Here is a 20,113-nt window from a genome sequence, read left to right on the forward strand (position 1 = left end):
CTCCAGAAAAGAGAGGAGCAGGGACTACTTTGCAACTAATTTCTTGGAAAATTAGTTGAGCCAGCGTTACTTTGATACCAAAGAGACCAGAAAAGAAAACTAAGAACAATATCCCTCATACACATAAGATTAAAAAAATCTTACAAAAATATTAGCAAATCAAATTCAAAGATATGTAAAAATAGCATCATGACCACAGGAAGTCTATTCCAGGAATGCAAGATTGGTTTAACGTCCAAAAAACAATGATACTCACCACTGTATCAGAACAAAGGAGAGAAAATCCATATGCTTACCCTGATAGGTTCAGGAAAACACAGGACAAAATTAAATATCCATCCCTGATAAAACTCTTAGCAAGAAATAGAAGAGAATGTCCTCAACCTGATTAAGGGCATCCATAAACTACAACTAACAGCATACATTGTGATTAGAGACTGAGTGCTTTTTCCCTAAGATCAAGAACAAGCCAAGGATGTTCAATTCTATTCAAAATAGTAGTGGAGTCCCTAGACAGTATAATAAGGCAAGGAAAAGTAACAAAAGGTGAATGGATTGAAAAAGTAGAAGCTGGTCGGGCGCGGTGGCTCACGCCTGTAATCCCAAGACTTTGGGAGGCCGAGGTGGGCGAATCACCTGAGGTCAGGAGTTCGGGACCAGCCTGACTAACATAGAGAAACCCCATCTCTACTAAAAATACAAAATTAGCCAAACATAGTGGTGCATGCCTGTAATCCCAGCTACTCAGGAGGCTGAGACAGGAGAATCGCTTGAACTCATAAGGCGGAGGTTGTGGTGAGCTGAGATTGTGCCATTGCACTCCAGCCTGGGTGACAAGAGTGAGACTCCGTTTCAAAAAAAAAAAAAAGAGAAAAGTAGAATTTAAACCATCTTCGTTCACAGATAACATGATTACCAGCACAGAAGACCCTAAAAAATCTACACAAAGACTACCATAACAAATAAATGAAGTAAGCAAGATTGAAGGATACAAGGTCAATATACACAAATCACTACCATCAATGAACAAATGGAAATGGAAATAAAAAATACCATTCCACTTACATCATCATCCAAAAACATGAACTACTTGGGGATAAATTTAACAGGACCTGTACACTGAGTACTGCAACAGTCTGCCAAGATTACACCCTAGCCAGGAGCAAAACAGGACTCCAGCCATCCTCCAACGTCCCGTTCCCCAACACTTTGCATACTTCTTTCTTCTGCATCATCTCTTGTCATTTGTGCCACTTCCTGTGTTGACAGTTCTTTGAGTATTTGAGCCCAGGGCTGGCTGGGCTTTACCCCTCAGAGGCCACCTGGGCTCCTGGTATGGACAGTGTAGTCCAAACACAGGAGACCCAAGGACCTTCCCAGCTCACTCCAGGGTCTAGTGCCTCCCGAATATCATTGGGGAAGCCCAGACACACCTACCTGAGGGGCAGGGCTGGCAGCTGGGGCTTCTGCCTCCAAAGTAGTGCAGAGAGCAGAAAATGCAGCTGGAGCACTGTGGGCCCGGCTCCTGTCCAGGTGGGCACTGCTGAGGGACAACAGGGCCCAGGGTGAGAAGGCAGTGAGATGGTGACTGATACCCAAACCTGCACGTGGCTGAGTCGGGGCCTCAGCTCAGGTGTTCACTCTCCTGAGACTCTTTGGGGATCCCCCAAGCTCTCTGTCCCTCCAACTGCCTCTGAAAAAGAAAATTCCCTGCACGTGGTAGTAAGCAGGAATTAGCCCATGTGGTCTGTGGAGCTGTGGGGCTAAGGAAAGGCTCTCGCCTTCTCCTCCAACTCTCTGTGGCTCTGCAGTCCCAGCAGTTGCAACTGTTCTAGGACACTGCAGGGGCATAGCCTGCTCCCAGGAGGCCTGCCTGGTCCTCCTCTGCACCTGTACTGCACACATGGGGCACCTGGCAACACGTGGCACGCATGGGAATGGCCGGGTCACGAGGCGGCTGCCACGAGTGTGCACATCACTCTGAACCCCACATCTCCATGGCTTCTCTCCTGAGTGCTGCATGGGCATGGTGGCTCTGAGCCTCCTCACACTTCCCTGTGCATCTCCCATTCCATCCCCACAGCAGCCCTGGAGGTGGGTTAAGCTCATTTCCAGGTTAAGCCGGTGAGGCAAGTCCCGGGGTGCACCGTCAAACTGCGCGGGAGGTGTTGGCTAATCTCCAAGGCTGCTCCCCAAGGACAGCATGGGCACCTCATGCGTACCCCACACGTGAGGCAGGGAGAATGAGGCTTAGTTCTGATCCCCAGAGATTTAGCCTTTTCTGGGGACTTCCCTATAACCTCCTTGCTTCTCTCCCCAGCAAAGAAAGGTTGAGACAAGGAGCTGCCCTCCCCTCGGGGTTACCTGGCAGTCCTCGCTGTCTGTGAGTTCTGGGAGCCCACGGCAGGTGCTGGTGGGGCCTGGCCACGGAGTCATTACTCCATCCTGGCAGCTGCAGAGACCAGAGGAAACAATGTGGCTGAGGAGAAGCCCTGGGTGCCGGCCGAGGAGGTGCCCAGCCAGGGGACTGCTGGGCCTCCACGGCAGCAGAGATGGCATGGAAGCCCCTCACACCATCCAGCATGTACAGTTGCCTGCCCCACTGCCTGGCGGAATGTTTGCCCGTCCCAGCTGGATGGGCCGAGATGGAGAAGGGAGGGTGTCCTCAACAGGATGACTCAGAGCTGGTGTCAATGCCAGGAGGCCCGAGGACAGGGTCTTTCCACACAGACCTTGGGGTGTCAGTGTAGGCTCCAGACCAGTCTGATCACTCTGGGCTCTCCGTGGGGGCCCAGGAGGAGGGACTGGAGCAGTGGGATCATGGGCAGAGAGATGATCTCCTTCATCTGGTCCCAGGGTGGAGGCCACAGCAGCAGGAACTGCTGATGGTGAGCGTGGAGAGGGTGTCCTTTGGAAGCAGCACCTCTAACCACCAGCCCCATTTCCCAGGTGAGGACTCGTCCAGGCCACAGGACAGGTGAGAGGCAGAGCCAGGCCAGAGCTCACTTCTGGTGTAGCACCCACCCTCCATCAAGGTCAGAAGTCGCAGGGGCTATATCCTGGGGTGGGCCCCGGCGGCTCCGGGCATGAGATTCCTGGCACGCATCTCCAGGCAGCGTTCACCCCCCTGGGAGCTCCTTACACTCAGGGTCATTGTGGAAGGAACCTGCCTAGGAGGATTGCCCCTCCCTGCCTCCCCTCCTGTCTTCCTGGAACACCGGGATGTCTGCTCCTTACTGAAAGCCCATGGGGCATTGCAGGTTGCTCCCAGCCATGGAGTGCTGGCCTGCCGGGCAGACAAGGCACAGGCAGTGACTGTTAACTCCACCTTGGGGGAAGAGGACAGCCATTCCTGCAAAGAGTGAAGAGCCTGCATGAGAGCCCTGCTTCCCCTCCATCTCTGCAGATGGTCCCTCTGAGCTGGCCATCTCCATCGGTGTGACTTCAGCCCAACACTGTAATTCCTGACGGCTGTAACAGCAAGCCTCCACTGAGGACACGAGGCGTGGTGGCTGGTGCCGACGTCGGCTGCTCAGGACACAGCTGGCATGAATTGCAGGGAGAGAAAAGCACAGAGGTCATGTAACATAGGCCACGGGCTGGCTGCGAGGCCCAGCAGCCTGGGAACCTGAGCTGGGAGGAAGCCACAGGGGCTCAGTTATTATCCTCACCTCCTAGAGTTTCCAGGAGCTCAGGGCGCCCTGCAATCAGCATCATAGAAGTAGAATAGTGGAGCTGACATTTCATCTCCTGGCACAGAAGCCCTCTTATTTACACCTGGGGAGGCTGAGGCCCATGGAAGTTGAGTGACCTCACAAAGCTACCCTGAAGCCCTGGAGGGAGGGCTGGCCTGGGTGGGGGTGCAGTGCATCTGAGCCCCTATCTGTGCCCCTGGCAGGTCAGGAAGCTTGGTGTGGGCTCCTGTCTCATCCTCAGCCACTCATCCAAACCAAGCCTGTGCTGGGCACGAAGGCAGCTTGTGGCCTCCTTCAGGACTGAAGACCAAGCAAGGGGCTGACTGAGCTTTATTTTGAAACTGCTCAGCAAATCCTTTTGGAGGCCTTGAGAGGCTCCGGGTTCCAGCGTGGAAGCCGCAGGCTTTGGGGACAGACAGACAGATCTGGTTAAAATCCCAGCTCTACCACGCACCTGCAGTGTGACCTTCGGCAAGTTAGCAACTTCCTTCAGACTCTCATTTATCACACGCAAAATCGGGACACAGTACCTACCTCTGGATTACAGGCACTAAACGGAAAAGATTATATCTAGAATCATATGCATTCCTTTGACAAAGCAAACTCCTAGTACTTGTGTCATATGAAGCCCAGAACTGCTGCTTCGCAAGGAAAGGAGACAGACAAATCACAGAGAAAAGCTAACATCCATTAGGGCATCAGGAACCTCCTGAGGCTGCATGGGATTCAGGGGCCCCAGAAAAGGTGCAGAGTGGGCGGAAGAGGGGGAGCCATCCCCGAGAGCCCCGGAAGGGAGGAAAGCTGTGTGGGAGTCACCTCGCTTGGGTCGGGGGTGAGAGCTGAAGCCTGAAGATGAGGAACAGAGGGTGGGTCAGAAAAACCCAGAAGGGGGAGGCTGGTGAGCACGTGCCCCCTCCCGCCCCACAGCACCTCCCCAGCAGCAGTGAAGGCTGTGTCTTCATTTCCTACCTGGACCTGATCCTTACCTTACTGGAGGCATGCCCTCAGCCAAGCGATTTACCTCTCTCAGCCTTGCGTCCTCACTGCACAGAGTTGTGAGGCTGACAGAGAACGCAGGTGAAGGCTCTAAGCCCTGTGCAGGGTGTTACTGTGTTGCCCCGCTATTGACTCACCTGTAGTGGCGGCGACCAGGAGAGGGACCAGGCCCACTCAGAGCCCAGGCTGCGACATGCTGCAGTGGTGGCCAGGAAGGACCGGGCCAGTGGATGGGCCAGATGCTGGGTCTGTCTGGGTTGGAGCAGGTGACCTGTACTGCTGTAATCTGACCCAGGATTGTCCCAGGGCCCCAGGGAAATGTGACCTCCCTGAGAGCATGAGAAGAGAGCAGGCGTGGGGGGGTAAGGGGGGTGGTGGGGGGGTTGGGGGGGGATGTGTTCTATGTTCTGCTCTCCTGCCCTGTCCTTCCAGAAGAGCCAGACTGCCAGGCTTCGGCCCCCTGGGAACTTGCCGGCTGTGGGGTCTGGGAAATAACTTACTGTTTTTCTGTCTCAATTTCCTTGTCTGACAAGCAGAGGTGCTGGGACAGCCCATCTGCTAGACTGTGGGAGGGCTAAAGGAGGAATCCCCTGAGCGGGGCCGGCCCGCACAGGCACACTTGGCATCATTACTAATTCATCTTTCAATGCCTTGAGCATTTATTGGGCACCTGCTGTTTGCCTGCAGAATAGAGGGGCTGTGAGGGGGAGGCAGAGATGCCAAAGTCTGATTCATGTCCCTAAGGGTCTGACTTAAAGGTACCAGACTAGCCCCCAGGAAGCAATCATGAGCATCTGCGTCATGAGCCAGCGAGCGGTTATGTGGCCTCAGTGTGGGCCAGGCCCTGTGCTTGACTTTTTCCCACGGGCAACCCTGCCTAGGGGTGTCGTCTTTGTGAAAGCAGGGAGAACAGTGACCTGCATGAGGTGCCCCTGCGAGCCAGAGGCGGAAGCCGGTCTGCATGGGGTTGAGTTGAGCCCATGCTGACTCAACACACTTCCAGTGGTGAGGTGAAGACTGTGGTGCAATGCTCACTGTGGCCCGCTCGCCAAGGACCTTCTGGACTCTAATGTAGAGGCCCCTGCATTTGCCCAGTGATGGCCTCTCTGAGACACAGCGACCCTGGTGGCTGGACCTCAGCTGTGGGACTCTCCCTCATCCCACAGTCAGCCACAACACTGCCCCTCTGCTCCTCACTCACTAAGGACCATCTCAGAGTTCTTCTTAAGTGTCTACCACATTGTTTTAATTCTCCACTTGCACTCAGTCCCATCATTATTCATCTTATTTGTTTGTTTACAGATTGTCCGTCTTTCTCCACCAGACTCCAAGTTCATGAGGGCAGGGACTGGGTTGGTCTGTCCTCTGTGGCCTCAGTGTCTAGCACGGTGCCTGGCACATGGTAGGAACCTAGTGAATTCTCAGGGAAGGGATGAGAGATGCCCCAGCACAACATCTCTGTTAGCCGCAGAAGTTTACTTTTCAGGTTGATATAGACTCCCAGTAAGCAAAGCAGATCAGAGTGAAGCAGCTCTGGTTGACTTGAAGGCATGTGGGGGCCCAGGGGCCCCTGCTGTGCTGAACTTCCTCCACAAGCAGCCCCTGAGAGTCCCATTCACAGCCCCCAGGGCTCAAAGAACACAGTTTGAAGAACCACTGGTCTGGGACAAGCTCCTCATTTTCCAGTGGATAAATAGAGGCAGAGAGGTAGGGTCATGTGCTTCAGGTCACGCAGTGAGAGACAAGCTGAGAACAGTACAGGGTCCCCTGTCCTTGCTGTCACCCACGTGGGTGTTTAATCAGTTGTCAGGCCCAGGACCCTCTTTGGACTGGCCATCCCGACACCTGCCCCGGTTTCCGGGCTCTCAGATGGAGGCCGGAAGTGAGCCCTAGACCTAGCCTCCCTAATGGGATGCACTCCAAAAGGCATCCTGGTAAAGAATGAAGGGGCAGGTGTGTGCTGTGCGTCCCATAAAGGCCTGGCCTCTGCCTGCTGCACTGCATCAAGTAAGTTAACCATCCCAAAAAGAACCCAGGTGTATCTATTTTTTTACAAACTTGGTAAAAAATTCCTGGGAATTCGTGTCATTGTTCTTAATTATAGATGAGAATTGCCAGTTACAACTCAATTTGTAGTGTGGAAAGGGAGGCTGGGAGCCAAGTCTGCCTGGCTAAGGCAGGTCTGTGGAGCAAGGCGCTCACCAACACAAGGCCTCAGGAGAACAAGAAGACCCGGCCAAGTTACCTGTCAGAACCTCAAAGCCAGGGGTGGTTTCAGGACGCTGTTTCTGAAACTCGGACCTGGCCTGATACTCAGACCTCTCCCAGATTCCAAGGGAGGGCAGCTAGGGCTGCAGGCGGCTGTCTGGCCGCATTTCCCACTTCCCTTTTAATCGCTCCTAGGTGCGGCTTCCGCGTTAGCACTGATAAAATCTGGTTCCCACTCCACACATAAAGCAAAAACTGGTGAGCTTATGGCAGATGTCCAGTGGAGGGATGGCTTTTTGTTAAGGCAACTGCTCCAACAAATTAAGGATGCCTGAATCCAATAGGCTTGGGAAGCAGGAACTGTTTTATGTTTTTGTTTTTGTTTTAGCTTTTGATGTGAGAGCCCTCACTTCAGAAGAGGACAGTGAGAATCAGGGAAGGACCCTGGCCATTTCAAGTCATATGGTCATTGTGGTGGTGATGACGTTGGATGAATGTGATGATACTGGTGATGGTGATTGGTGATGATGATATGACAGTGATGATGAAGATAATGGTGATGGTGGTGGTAATGATGATCATGTTGATGATCATGTTGCTGATACGATGGTGATGGTGATGAAGGTGATAACAGCAATGATGATAACGGTGATGGTCATGACGATGTTATAGGACTTTTTCCTTAGTTCAGCTAAGAGCCAGGTTCTTGTCACAAGGTCATGGGAGATTAGGCTTGCAGACACCTTGAAGAGTGAGAAAAAATGGAGCTTATTGGACAAAAAAGGGAAAAAATGGGAAACAGGGACCCTCCACAAAGCCAGAGTCCCTGCTGGTGCGCTTCCTGCCTTGCAGATTGAATCCCAGGTTCCACCCAGGAAGAGGAGGGGCCAGGCTCCTCCCTGCTGCAAATAGTGTGAACTTCTATAACTCCACCCCAGGGTGCAGGCAGGTTGGAGTTTCTCTGGGGACCCCTTCCCACCTGGCTGTCTCAATGACAATCATTTCTTGGGGACTTGCTTTCTTCCAGACTTCATATGAACATTACTTCATCTGCTCCGTCAATCATTCTGTGAAGTATCTATTATTATTAACTCCATGTTATGGATGAAGAGATTGCATCATTTCCCTACATCACTTTTCTATTGTGATGCCAAGATGTAACCAAATTCAGGCCTGTCTGGCTCTAAAGCCTATGATTTTAAACACACTGACAAGATTAAAAATCCAAATATCCAACCTCACGAATCCCCACTAGTTAAGCACCTCAGCGATATGCCCCAACACCTTACCCATACCTCAAAGGTCGCTGTTCCTTCTGAGCTGGTTCCGCTTTGGTTTCAGGAATTTGCAGTATCCTGGGGCAGTTGCTGCTGTGCCACACAGAATGCGAAACTTCTCTTCCCACAGAGGAAAGGTTAGCTCAAAAAATAAAAAAAAAAATAACAAAACATAGCTTTGCAAAATCAGCAGAAATCAATCTGAAATTGGTATACCCATTAAACCCATGCTTCTTCTGTGTCCTTCCCCTCACTAACTCCTGCCAGGAAATGAGTGGATTTGAAGGTAAACCTGCCCACCAGCTTGATTTCTGCACAGAGCCAGAATTCTGGTCAGGAGAGGTGACATTTCACCGGTTCAGAACTGTCTCACCCTTTCTGAGGTCTTGCATAGGTTAACACACTACGGTGAACTAGCAGCCCTCATTATGAATGTCTGGAAGACCTCTTCTTTGGAAAACAATAATTGTGGTTCTCATCTACACACTGACAAACCAGATAAATTGTTGTAGTTTATATAAAGCATGATCTGTATCTGCATTCTAAGTGTTGAAAATAAAAGAAGGCAAATTTGTGGTCTGGGATGCTTTCAGATTCTGCTGTTTTGAATATTCTTTCAAAATTTAGAAATCATTATCTGATTCAGCAAAAAAGTTGCTCATGTTATTGATGGATGAGTAAAGTTGTGACATATGTACGCATTGTTTTTTTGTCCACCTCTTTAATTTAAAGGAAAATATCAACTATCATTTATATTGGAACTATTCTTATTTGTCAATTGTACCCATATGTTGGCTACCGAGACAATAATTTGTCAAAAATTAACAAAAGCATTCTTTGAGAATCAAATGGAAATATGGAATTTGCAACTAAGAGGATTGTATACTTTATTATTATTTGTAAGTAGTGTGGCATATATTCCTCACATCAAAAATGTTTTATAATAAATGTATGCATATATATACACGTTTTTGGAGAGGTGGTTGTTAAACATACTCCAGCACATCACTGTGTGAATCTCAAATGAGTTTCAACAGGCCCCTTAATCTTTGAGATCAATAATGGAGGATCAGCGGAGATATCTCGAGGTGCTCTGTGAACAAAAGTGTTGAGGAAGGAAAACGACAATGATTTAGTCAAGACACCTAAAATGGACCAGGAAGGCCATTTCAGCTGAGCCTCAGGCACGCCTTAAGGGGAGAATGCATGACTTCCAGAACTTCTGCTGCCTTCCTCCTGCTGAGCTAGGAGGCCCCTCACTACAGATCACCTTTTTTGACTGGAAAGCAATACCCTAACTTCTGAGACTGCTCTAAAGATGATCACACCAATTGTAATGGTTGAAAAACAACTTTGGTAATTGAGCCCTCTCCTAATTTGTCATATATATATATTTTTTCAAAGCTTCAGCTTCTCTTTTGTTCTCTGGAACACTTCCCAAGGTAACTTGGAAGTATTTCCCAGGCGATAGTCATTTAAATTTGGCTCAAATGAATTATTCATTGTATAAGCCCTGCCTCGGCTTTTTCCAGGCCACAGCGTGATGCTGGACTGGCACACGTAAGCTGCTGCCGGCAAGATAGTGCCTCATGATGAGGTTCTCTTCAAATAATCTGATCAATCTTTTATTGTTTAATTCATAGTACCCCTCCACCTTTTTTCCTTTTTCTCCTTTTTTCCTTTTTGCCTTTGTTAGATGCCCAGGCAGGCCACAGTACCAGGCGTTATCAGTAGCAGCGCACATTCCTTTCCTTATTTGGAAAGAGGACTAACTTTCTAGCTCATTACAGACACCTCTTCCCCTTCCTCTCCACTTTCTTTTACATGCCCACCTTATCTAAAAAAATCAAATGTTTAGCCAACCAGGATTAGTTTAGATTGTACGACCCGACCCCGGCCAATGGGGAAAGGACACAGGGGCAGGACTTGCGTCAGGAATAAAGGCTCTCGTGCCCTTTGTTCAGGTGTGCTCTCATGGCGACTGGCCAAGGAGGCACCCTCTGCGCAATGGTAAAATTGCTTGGCTAAGAATCCTTTGTTCGAGTGTCCAATTTCTTTAGGATTTTGAGCGTTATTCCTGACAATAGGGTGTGAACCATGTACTCAGGAGAGCAAAATAATCTAACCTATTTTGCTTTATGAAATCACCCTAATTTTGCCATTCAACTCCATCCTGCTGCATTGGTTTAAAAAAAAAAAAAAAAAAAAAACCAAAAAAAAACACCTAACCTCAGACATTTTTGTGGTTCAAGTCATTTTTATGGCCAAGTCCCCATAGTTGGATCAACCTAAAAGGCAAAACCCACACAAGAAGAGAGTTTATTTGGACCAAGCTTGAGAACTGCTACACTGGAGTACAGATTCAAGCTGCCCTGAATATGCACTTCAATAAGCAGCAGTTACAAGTGGGTTTTTAAAGGAAAAATGAGGGACAGGAAGTGGCTGATACAAAGCTGTTTGTTAGGAATTCTCACTGGATTATAGAAATAACATTGATTAGTGATTGGCTATACGTTGTGAAGCTATAGCATGTGGTTGCAGTGTCTGATGCGGTATTATTAGGCTAATCTACAACTACTCGTGGCAACAGCAAGCAGTTTCAAGGGGCGAGCACTTAGCTCAAGGGGAAAGCCAGTGGTGATTGCTGTCTCATTTTAATGTCCCTTTTGGCCTGATAATTTAAAAAAAACTCACATTCTTCAGATAAAAGTTCTTTTCTCAGTTCTTCTGTTGCATCAAAGCCCCGGGGAGGCCCTTCTTCTCTCTGCAGGTACGTCAGCCATCTTAAACACACTCCTCTGGTCTGGAGGCTCTGAGGGTGGGTGTCCAGTCTGGACCTGGGGTCTTTGTCAGGCTGGGAATGCTGGTGTTACAGGCGGGTCTTTGTTCTTAGAGCTCCCAAGATGGTGGCAGGCTGCTCCCAACATGGCGGCAAGCCTCTCGTTCTCTGACTTGGGATTCTTGGCCTCAGGGATTCCAAGGAATGGAACCTTGGGCCATGCGGTGAGTGTTACAGCTCTATTAGAAGCCATAGGTCATGGAAGAGAACCGTGGAACCCAGCAACTAGTGTTCAGCTCCATTAGGTCGAACCCAGGCACTTAGCTGCACAGGAACGATGGCGAGCCTCTAGCCCCATTGGGAGTGGCAATGGCCGCCTCACTGCATCAGAAGCGCAGTGGACACCCTGCCAGATCCGGAAGGGTGGAAGTCAATGGCGGGTCTGCAACGGCGCGATCAGCAGTGGCAGACGGCAAGCTCAGCTCAGCTCGAGCAGGAACAAACACGGAACAGACGAGTGTGCAGTTGCAAGATTTAATAAAGTGAAAACAGAGTTACCATCCAATGGGAGGGGACCCAAAGGGGGTTGCTGCCACCGGTTCAAATGCCTGGGTTTATATCCCAATCATTGTCCTTCCGCCTGTGCTCTCAGGCGATAAATGACTTGATTATTTCTTTACCCCCTGCTTTTAGCCTAATTGGTATTTTAGTGAGCTCTCTTTACTACCTTATTGGTCAGACGTGAGCTGAGTTACAAGCCCCGTGTTTAAAGGTGAGTGTGGTCACCATCCCCAGCTGGGCTTAGGAATTCTTAGTTGGCCTGGGAAATCCAGCTAGTCCTGTGTCTCACTGGTGCTGAGGGGCTGGACTTCTTTTCAACTCCTGGGAAACACTCAGAAAGATTGGAGGGAGCCATCATGACCACAGTGCTCCCTGCCTCTCTCCCCAGCCTCAGTCCTGGGGCATCTGCCCCTTCTCTCTTGCTCTCAAATCTCTGGCTCTCCCTATCCCTCCCGGACATCTGTATTTCTGTGATAGGCCTGAGCTTCCACAATGGGCGGAAACTGCCTCTGGCTGCAGTAACTGACCACTGTTCAGCTTTCTTTTCTATTCCTTTCAACCTCACTCACAGTTTCTCTTTGTATTACATTTAGAGGGAGACAATTAACATGGACATACATGCATCAGGGATATTGTGATATTATCTCAAATCCTTAAAGCCAACTTGGTAAAGCAGCTAGGTAAATTTTAAGGGTAGCTGGCTATTGCCGGCAATGAATTCCTAATTCTGCTGCTATTGCCAAACCACTGTATGCTCTCTCTCCACATGCCAGTCAAGAGCCCATCCTCTGGTCCTTACAGGCATTAACTTCCTTTGAAGCCTGAAAGTTAGCATTGTCTACCCCCCTGCCCGCCCCACCCCAGGCTTACCTAATTTTGATAAACCTTTTCACCTACACAGTCATGAAAATAATGGGATTACCGCAAGTTTTCTAGGCCAGCCCTTTGCCTCTCAGATATGCCCTGTAGCATATTTCTCATGCCAAGTGGATTCTGTGGCAGCAGGCATGCTCCCATGCCCACAGGCAGTGTCAGCAGCTGCCCCTAATTGGTAAAGCCAGCACGTTTACATTAGGCTCCCCCATTTGCCTCTGTGTTCCCCATACTCTCTCTGCTCTTACAAGTTCCTAAGGCACATCACCTCTCTACACGAAGACACGCTACATATGAATAGTCCTGTTAATCAATCCCTCTATCATCTTACATCTTCATAGCACCTTAAATCCTGCTGTGCTCCCACATCTTCCTCCCATTCCACAGGATTGCCTAGCAGCTATAGAAATGGCTTCAGAGCCACAAGAGGGTCTCTCAGACACTCCTTTAGACAACATGTTAGCGGTGGCAGAGATCCGAATTACCCCGAGTTACCAGTGGCATATCTGTATGGGTCCATAGCAACTTCAGTCCCTGCCTCCTCAGAAGAAAGAATTTGACTGAGGGGTATAAAGCAGAAAAAAGAGACCGAGGCAAGTTTCAGAGCAGGAATGGAAGTGTATCAAACAGGCTTTAGAACAGGAAAGAAAGGAAAGAACCCTTGGAAGAGATCCTAGCGGGCGCCTGAAGGTCAGAGAGAGAAAAGGAGAGCAAAAAAGGGCATTTAACATTGATCTTTGGACTTCATAGGCTCGCATCCTTCCCATGATTCTTCCCGTAGGGCGGGTTTCCTGCATGCTCAGTGCTTTCTGAACCCTTTGGAATCGGACAGCTCAGTGTGTTTAGGGGGTTGTACACATCTGAGCCCATCTGAGCCTTCTTCCTTTTTCTCTTGGAGTGTGCCCAGAAGATGCTTTGCCATTTTCGTCTCTGAATGTGCAAGCCCAGGAAGTTTCTTCTCACTGGGGTCTGCATTCAATTAATATTTTGATTTTAACAGATGTAGATTATCAGGAAATGGCCTCTCCCTGGCTGCCAAATTATCATTTTTAGAGAGGAAGTGTGATAATCATTGAACCATCACCTGACATTTCTAGTGGGTGGGGGGAGAGCCCTCTCCTGCCCCCCGTTGCCTTATCTAACTAACTGTAACAAATCCAGATTTCTATTTTATGATGGCTCTCATAAATGACATTTTAAGGGGAACAGCATAACTGGTTATGCCATAATTTCCCTGCATGAAGCCCTTGAGAGCCCTTTGCCTTGAATCTGGCCAATCTGCTGAATTTAAAGCTTTTGCTAGAGCTTGCACACTGACAAAAGGAAAAATTGCCATTATTTATACTGACTCCAGATATGCTTTCAGAGTCTGTCATGCTGCCAGCACAATCTAGGAAGCCTGTAGATTCCTAACCTCCGCTGGCACTCCTATTGCCAATGGACGTGTGATTGCTGCCTGTAATGAACACGCTATTCATCTCCTACTAAAATTGCTATTGCTCATTTTCCGGCCCACACTAAGGAGACTAATACTATATCTTTAGGGAATGACAGGGAACACAAGGCTGCCAAGCACACAGCCCAAAAGGAACCCCTGTATCCATTTTCCACACAATTTATCAAGCTGCCTTTATCCCTGACTAATATTATTAATAAGCATATGCTCCAAAGATAGACTTTCCATGGCCCATTTCTTTTCACCTTTTGGCTTGCAGAGGGGGCTCAGTTAAGAAACTAAACAATAATTGTTTTTCCCTAAGATTTACAAGATTTCTGACCAAATTATTTCCCATTGCATTACTTGCAAATCTCACCAAAGCTCTGGAGAAAAGCATCTTCTTCAGGAAGGCCCACACTTTCCCTTGCAGCTGTCCAAGTGGATTTCATAGGTTGACCTTCAGCTTTAGGCTATTCTCAGTTTGGTTATTGTCTATGTTTAGTGAACGGACTGAATGCTGTCCCACTTGCTGTTCTGATGCCACAACGTGGTGCAAACATTCATAACAGATTCTTCATTGCTTTGGCATCATTTTATGGATTGTCAGACCAAAGAACTATTTTGTTTTGTTTTTGAGACAGAGCCCTGTGTCGCCCAGGCTGGAGTGTAGCTGTGCCATCTCGGCTCACTGCAATCTCTGCCTCCTAGGTTCAAGTGATTCTACTGCCTCAGCCTCCCAAGTAGAAGGAGTTACAGGTGCCTGCCACCACTCCTGACTAATTTTTGTATTTTTAGTAGAGACGGAGTTTTGCCCTGTTGGCCAGGCTGGTCTTGAACTCCTGGCCTCAGGTGATCTGCCTGTGTTGGCCTCCCAAAGTGCTGGGATTACAGGTGTGAGCCACCATACCCAGCCAGGAACTCATTTTACAGCATAAACTACTTGCCTGCAACCACTCTAGGGTACTCCAAATGTTATAGCCCATACCATCCCCAATCCCCAGGGCAAGTGAGGCATACAAATCTAAACATTAAATGAAATTTGAGAAAAGTCTGTCTAGACACCAGAATTAAAGGGCCGGAAGCATTACCTCTAGCCCCTATAGAAATTTAGAATACTCAGAATAAAAGACATGAATTACCCCTTTTGAAATAGTGTTTGGCCGGCATCTCTAAATCTTCCATTCTTAGGTTGAATGAGTACCATGGGGCCATATGAACAATTTGATGCTATGACTAGCTATGTACAGGCACTAATATATTTGGAGCTCATCATCCACAGGTACAAAGGGCATGGTCTCCACCAACTGACAAGACTGGCCATGCTTTTTGACCAGGAGATGATGTGTACATAAAGGTTTTTAGAAGAAGGCAAGCACTGTCACCTCACTGGAAGGTCCATGTGAAGTACTGCTGACTACTTACACTACCATCAAAGTAAAATAAAACAACTCCTCGTTCATGCAAGTCACACCAAGCCAGATCCTGCTTAGCACTCTCAAGAGAATTGGAAAATCTCCCCTACAGGTCACCTTTACATGAAAATTTTCAGGGTCAATTTCCAGGCCCTAGAAGCAGATGGTATTTCTTCAAAGTAGACAGCTTTCCCAAGACCACAGATCAAGAAAGTTTACTTCCACCTAAGTTCTCTCCGTTTTAGGACTCTGTATTACCCTACCTTTAAAAACTTTTTTTTTTTTAAACTACTCTTTTTCTGGTTGGCAATTTTTTTTTTTTTTTCCTGTCTGTTGATGGCCTGTTAAAAAGCTGGCTAGGGACTTTCTCAGTCTATCCTACTCTCTCTCTAACCCTCCACTATAAATGTTTTTTTCAAATTGTATCTTTTTTTTTTTTTTTTTTTTTGAGACGGAGTCTCGCTTTGTCGCCCAGGCTGGAGTGCAGTGGCCGGATCTCAGCTCACTGCAAGCTCCGCCTCCCGGGTTTACACCATTCTCCTGCCGCAGCCACCCAAGTAGCTGGGACTACAGGCGCCCGCCACCTCGCCCAGCTAGTTTTTTGTATTTTTTGGTAGAGACGGGGTTTCACCGGGTTAGCCAGGATGGTCTCGATCTCCTGACCTCGTGATCCACCCGTCTCAGCCTCCCAAAGTGCTGGGATTACAGGCTTGAGCCACCGCGCCCCGCCTCAAATTGTACCTTGCTCTAATTAACACTTACTAGTTTTCCAACAGGTTGGACACAGACCTGGCACCATTTTACGTTAGTCTTTCAAACCCTCACTATGATAATTAATCAATCTGATTACTGGTTAAGCAACATCTAGGTTATTCAAAAGAATGCGAACTTATTTTTGTTTTTGCCATTATAAGTGTCTAGTAGATAAAGTCCAGAAAATAGACGTACAACAAGAGGAAACAGTGTCGTGCTATTGTCCTTTAGGTAAATCAGTTAGACACAGAGAAATCTTTATGAGAGCTCAAGGACTGTCTCAGCTCTGATAAAGTCATTAAAATATTTTTCCTTCTACATTAGAGCAGAAATGATGCTGGACTTTTTCTTAGGTAACATACCAATGGGGTATTGCAATCAAACCCTGTGCTTTGATTCCATCATTGACATTCACAAATGTCACAAATCTCACAAAGGTCAAAAACAGTCCTGATCTGACTCTCATGATATAAACATTTGCCAAATCACCAGATCTTACAAAGGGCTCTCAAGTTAGAAGAAGCTTCCTTCTTTCCTTTATGAGGCCAGCAGATGCCAAAGGTCACATGTGGATAGATCAGAATCTGGACTAACTTGGCCAGGTGACAAAATTAAGTCCTATAGCTGCCAAAACAAAACTAAAGGCCTTCTCTATCAGATTTAGCAACCCGTTCTGTTCCTACGGACTGACAGAGACGTGTGGAGGATGAAGATGCACAGATGTCGCTATGACAGAAGACAAGGCACAGCAACAAACCCCAACGTGGGAATCACAAGTCCCACTCTGACCTTGTTTGTAAACAATTCTGGTCTTTTTATCTTTGGTGACAAGGTGTATCAAAGAGCCCCACCTAGATGATCGGAGCAATGTGGATGCAGATACCAAATACCTCTATCACCAGGTACTCTAAATGCTAGAAGAGTCACTGCACTCCAGCCTGGGTAACACAGAGAGACCCCTGTTTCTTAAAAAAGAAAAAAACAAAAAGGTAAGAAAAAGAAAAGATGCAGAACATCTCCTTCCCCACAGGGATCCCTCATGCTGCCCTTTTTGGCCAAACTCATTTCTCTCTTGTTCCTCCTCTCCTTAACTCATCTGTTTTTTATTTCTAAAATTTTGTCATTTCAAGAGTATTATTTAAATTGAATCACACCATGTATAACATTTCAGCACTAGGGTTTTTTTGTTTGTTTTTTGTTTTTTTTGAGACGGAGTCTCGCTCTGTCACCCAGGCTGGAGTGCAGTGGTGCAATCTCAGCTCGCTGCAACCTCCACCTCCTCCCGGGTTCAAGCAATTCTCTTGCCTCAGCCTCCCGAGTAGTTGGGATTACAGGTGCATGCCACCATGCCCATCTAATTTGTGTGTGTGTGTGTGTGTGTGTTTTTTTTTAGTAGAGACGGGGTTTCACAGTCTTAGCCAGGATGGTCTCGATCTCCTGACCTCGTGATCCACCTGCCTTGGCCTCCCAAAGTGCTGGGGTTACAGGCGTGAGCCACTGTGGCCAGCCTAAGATTAGATTTTTAAACTCCGTATAACTCTCTGGAAATTTGTCCAAGTTGTATACATCAGGAGTTCATTCCTCTGTTATTGAGTACTCTTCTATGGGATGGATGCGCTACAGTGTTTAACCAGACACCAGTCAAAGGACGTTTGGGTTGTTTCTAGATTGGAGCTTTTACAAATAAAGCTGCTATGAACATCTGTGTACAGATTTTTGTGTGAATGTAAGTTTTCATTTCTCTGAAATAAATAAGCACCCAGGAGAATGATTGCTAGTTATCCGCCTTTTTTATTTTAGTCATTCTAATAGGTGTGTGGGATTTCCCTGCTGGCAAACAAAGTTCAATATTTTTGAATGTGGCTCTTGGCTATTTGTGTATATATATATATTTTTCACCATTCAGATCCTTCATCTACTTTGTAATGGAATTTTTGTCTTTTTATTATTGAGTTGTAAGAGTTCTTTCTGTATTCTAGATACAAGTCCCTCATCAGATATATGCTTTTCTCCATTTTATGGGTTATCATTTCACTTTTCTTGATGGTCTCCCTGAAGCAAAAAAGTTTTTAATTTTGATGAAGTATATTTTTTCTTCTCTGCCATCTGTCTTTTAAGGCAAGGTCCAGTTTATTTTTTTCTTCTGTTGCTGATACTTTTGGCATCACACCTAAGAAACCTCTGCCTAATCCAAGATCATGGACATTCACTCCTGCGTTTTCTCCTAAGACTTTAGTGGTTTTAACTCTTACGTTTTATGTCTGTTATACATTTTGAGTTAGTTTTTGTATGTGGTGTGAAATAGGGGTCTACCTTCATTCTTTTGCTTGTGGATATCCAGTTGTTCCAGCACCATTTGCCGAAAAGACTATCCTTTTTTGGTTTGTCTGTTTGAGACGGAGTCTCCCTCTGTCACCCAGGCTGGAGTGCAGTGGCGCGATCTCGGCTCACTGCAAGCTCCGCCTCCCGGGTTCACGCCATTCTCCTGCCTCAACCTCCCGAGTAGCTGGGACTACAGGCGCCTGCCACCACGCCCGGCTAATTTTTTGTATTTTTAGTAGAGGCGGGGTTTCACCGTGTTAGCCAGGGTGGTCTCGATCTCCTGACGTCGTGATGCGCCTGCCTCCCAAAGTGCTGGGATTACAGGCGCAAGCCACTGCACCCAGCCTACCACTATTCTTTCTCCATTGGATTGTTCTTGCATCTCATATGGTCTGGCTGTGTCCACACCCAAATCACATCTTGAATTGTAGCTCCCATAATCCCCCAGTGTTGTGGGAGGGACCCGTGGGAGATCATTGAATCATGGGTGGTTTCCCCCATACTATTCTCGTGGTAGTGATTAAGTCTCGTGAGAGTTGATGGTTTTATAAAGCGAAGCCCCTCTTCCTGGCTCTCATGCTCTTGCCTGCCACCAATGTAGGATGTGCCTTTCACCTTCCACCATGATTGTGAGGCCTCCCCAGCCACGTGGAACTGTGAGTCAATTAAACCTCTTTTTCTTTATAATTTACCCAGTCTTGGGTATGTCTTTATCAGCAGTGAGAAAACAGATTAATACAGCATCCTTGTCAAAAATCAATTGACTGTGAATGTGGCGAGTTGCTTCTGGACCCTTAATTATATTCTGTGGCGGTGATGTCTACACTTTTGCTAATACCACTTTTACTGTATTGATTACTGTAGCTTTGTACTAAGTTTTGAAAGCAGGAAATGTGAGCTCTCTACTTTTGTCCTCCTTTTTCAAGATCAAAATCATTTGGGCTATTCTGGGTCCTTTGCATTTCCGCTTGAATTTTAGGGTCAGCTCGTCAATTTCTCCAAAATTGCCATTTCCCATTGGGGTTTGCTAGTGATTGCATTCCTCTGTAGATAAATTTGAGAAATATAGCCTTCTTAATATTAGGTCTTCCAATCCATAAACATGGATTCCTTTCTATCTATTTAGGAGTTTTTAAATTTCTTTCAACAGAGTTTTGTAGTTTTCAGTGTACAAATCCTGTACTTTTTAATTGAATTTATTCCCATGTTTTTCTTGTTGATACTATTTACATAAAATTGTTTTCTTAATTATACTTTTGGATTGTTTACTACTAATGTTTAGCAAGCAATCACTTTTAGTAGACCTTTGATGAAAATCATTTGCTTTTTTTTTTTTTTTTTTCTGACAGGGTCTCACTGTCACCCAGGCTGGAGCACAGTGTTGTGGTCACAGCTTACTGCAGCCTTGACTTCCTGGGTTCAAGCAGTCCTCCCACCTCAGCTTCCAGAATAGATGGAATATAGGCACGTGCCATGATGCTTGGCTAATTTTTTAATTTTTTTATAGAGATGGGGGTCTCACTATATTGCCCAAGCTGGTCTCAAACTCCTGGGCTCAGGCAATCCTCCTGCCTCGGCCTCTCAAAGTTCTGGGATTACAGGCTTGAACCACTACACCTTGCCAACACTTGGTGCAATTGCAAATTGAATTAAGGAAATATCTTCCAACATTCTAAACTGCCTTTATAAGTTTAATATACTAATTTTCCCTTTTAGTTATGTCAGTCATCTGACAATAAATTGGTTTTCAGTCTCTTAAATGAGCCGTTATATCGAGTAAGTTAAATTTGAAATATGAT

General features: G+C 47.0%; 1 long non-coding RNA gene across 1 annotated transcript; it reads right to left on the bottom strand.

Annotated features, from left to right (window-relative positions):
• Positions 1-5,918: 5,918 nt before the first annotated feature.
• Positions 5,919-8,332, bottom strand: LOC144333697 (uncharacterized). Its single transcript, XR_013402629.1, has 2 exons — positions 8,195-8,332; positions 5,919-7,642 (listed from the first exon to the last, which is right to left on the bottom strand). It is a non-coding gene; the product is annotated as an uncharacterized LOC144333697 (long non-coding RNA).
• Positions 8,333-20,113: the final 11,781 nt, after the last annotated feature.

The sequence above is a fragment of the Macaca mulatta genome, chromosome 13, assembly GCF_049350105.2.
Source record: "Macaca mulatta isolate MMU2019108-1 chromosome 13, T2T-MMU8v2.0, whole genome shotgun sequence".
NCBI classification, from domain to species: Eukaryota; Metazoa; Chordata; class Mammalia; order Primates; family Cercopithecidae; genus Macaca; species Macaca mulatta.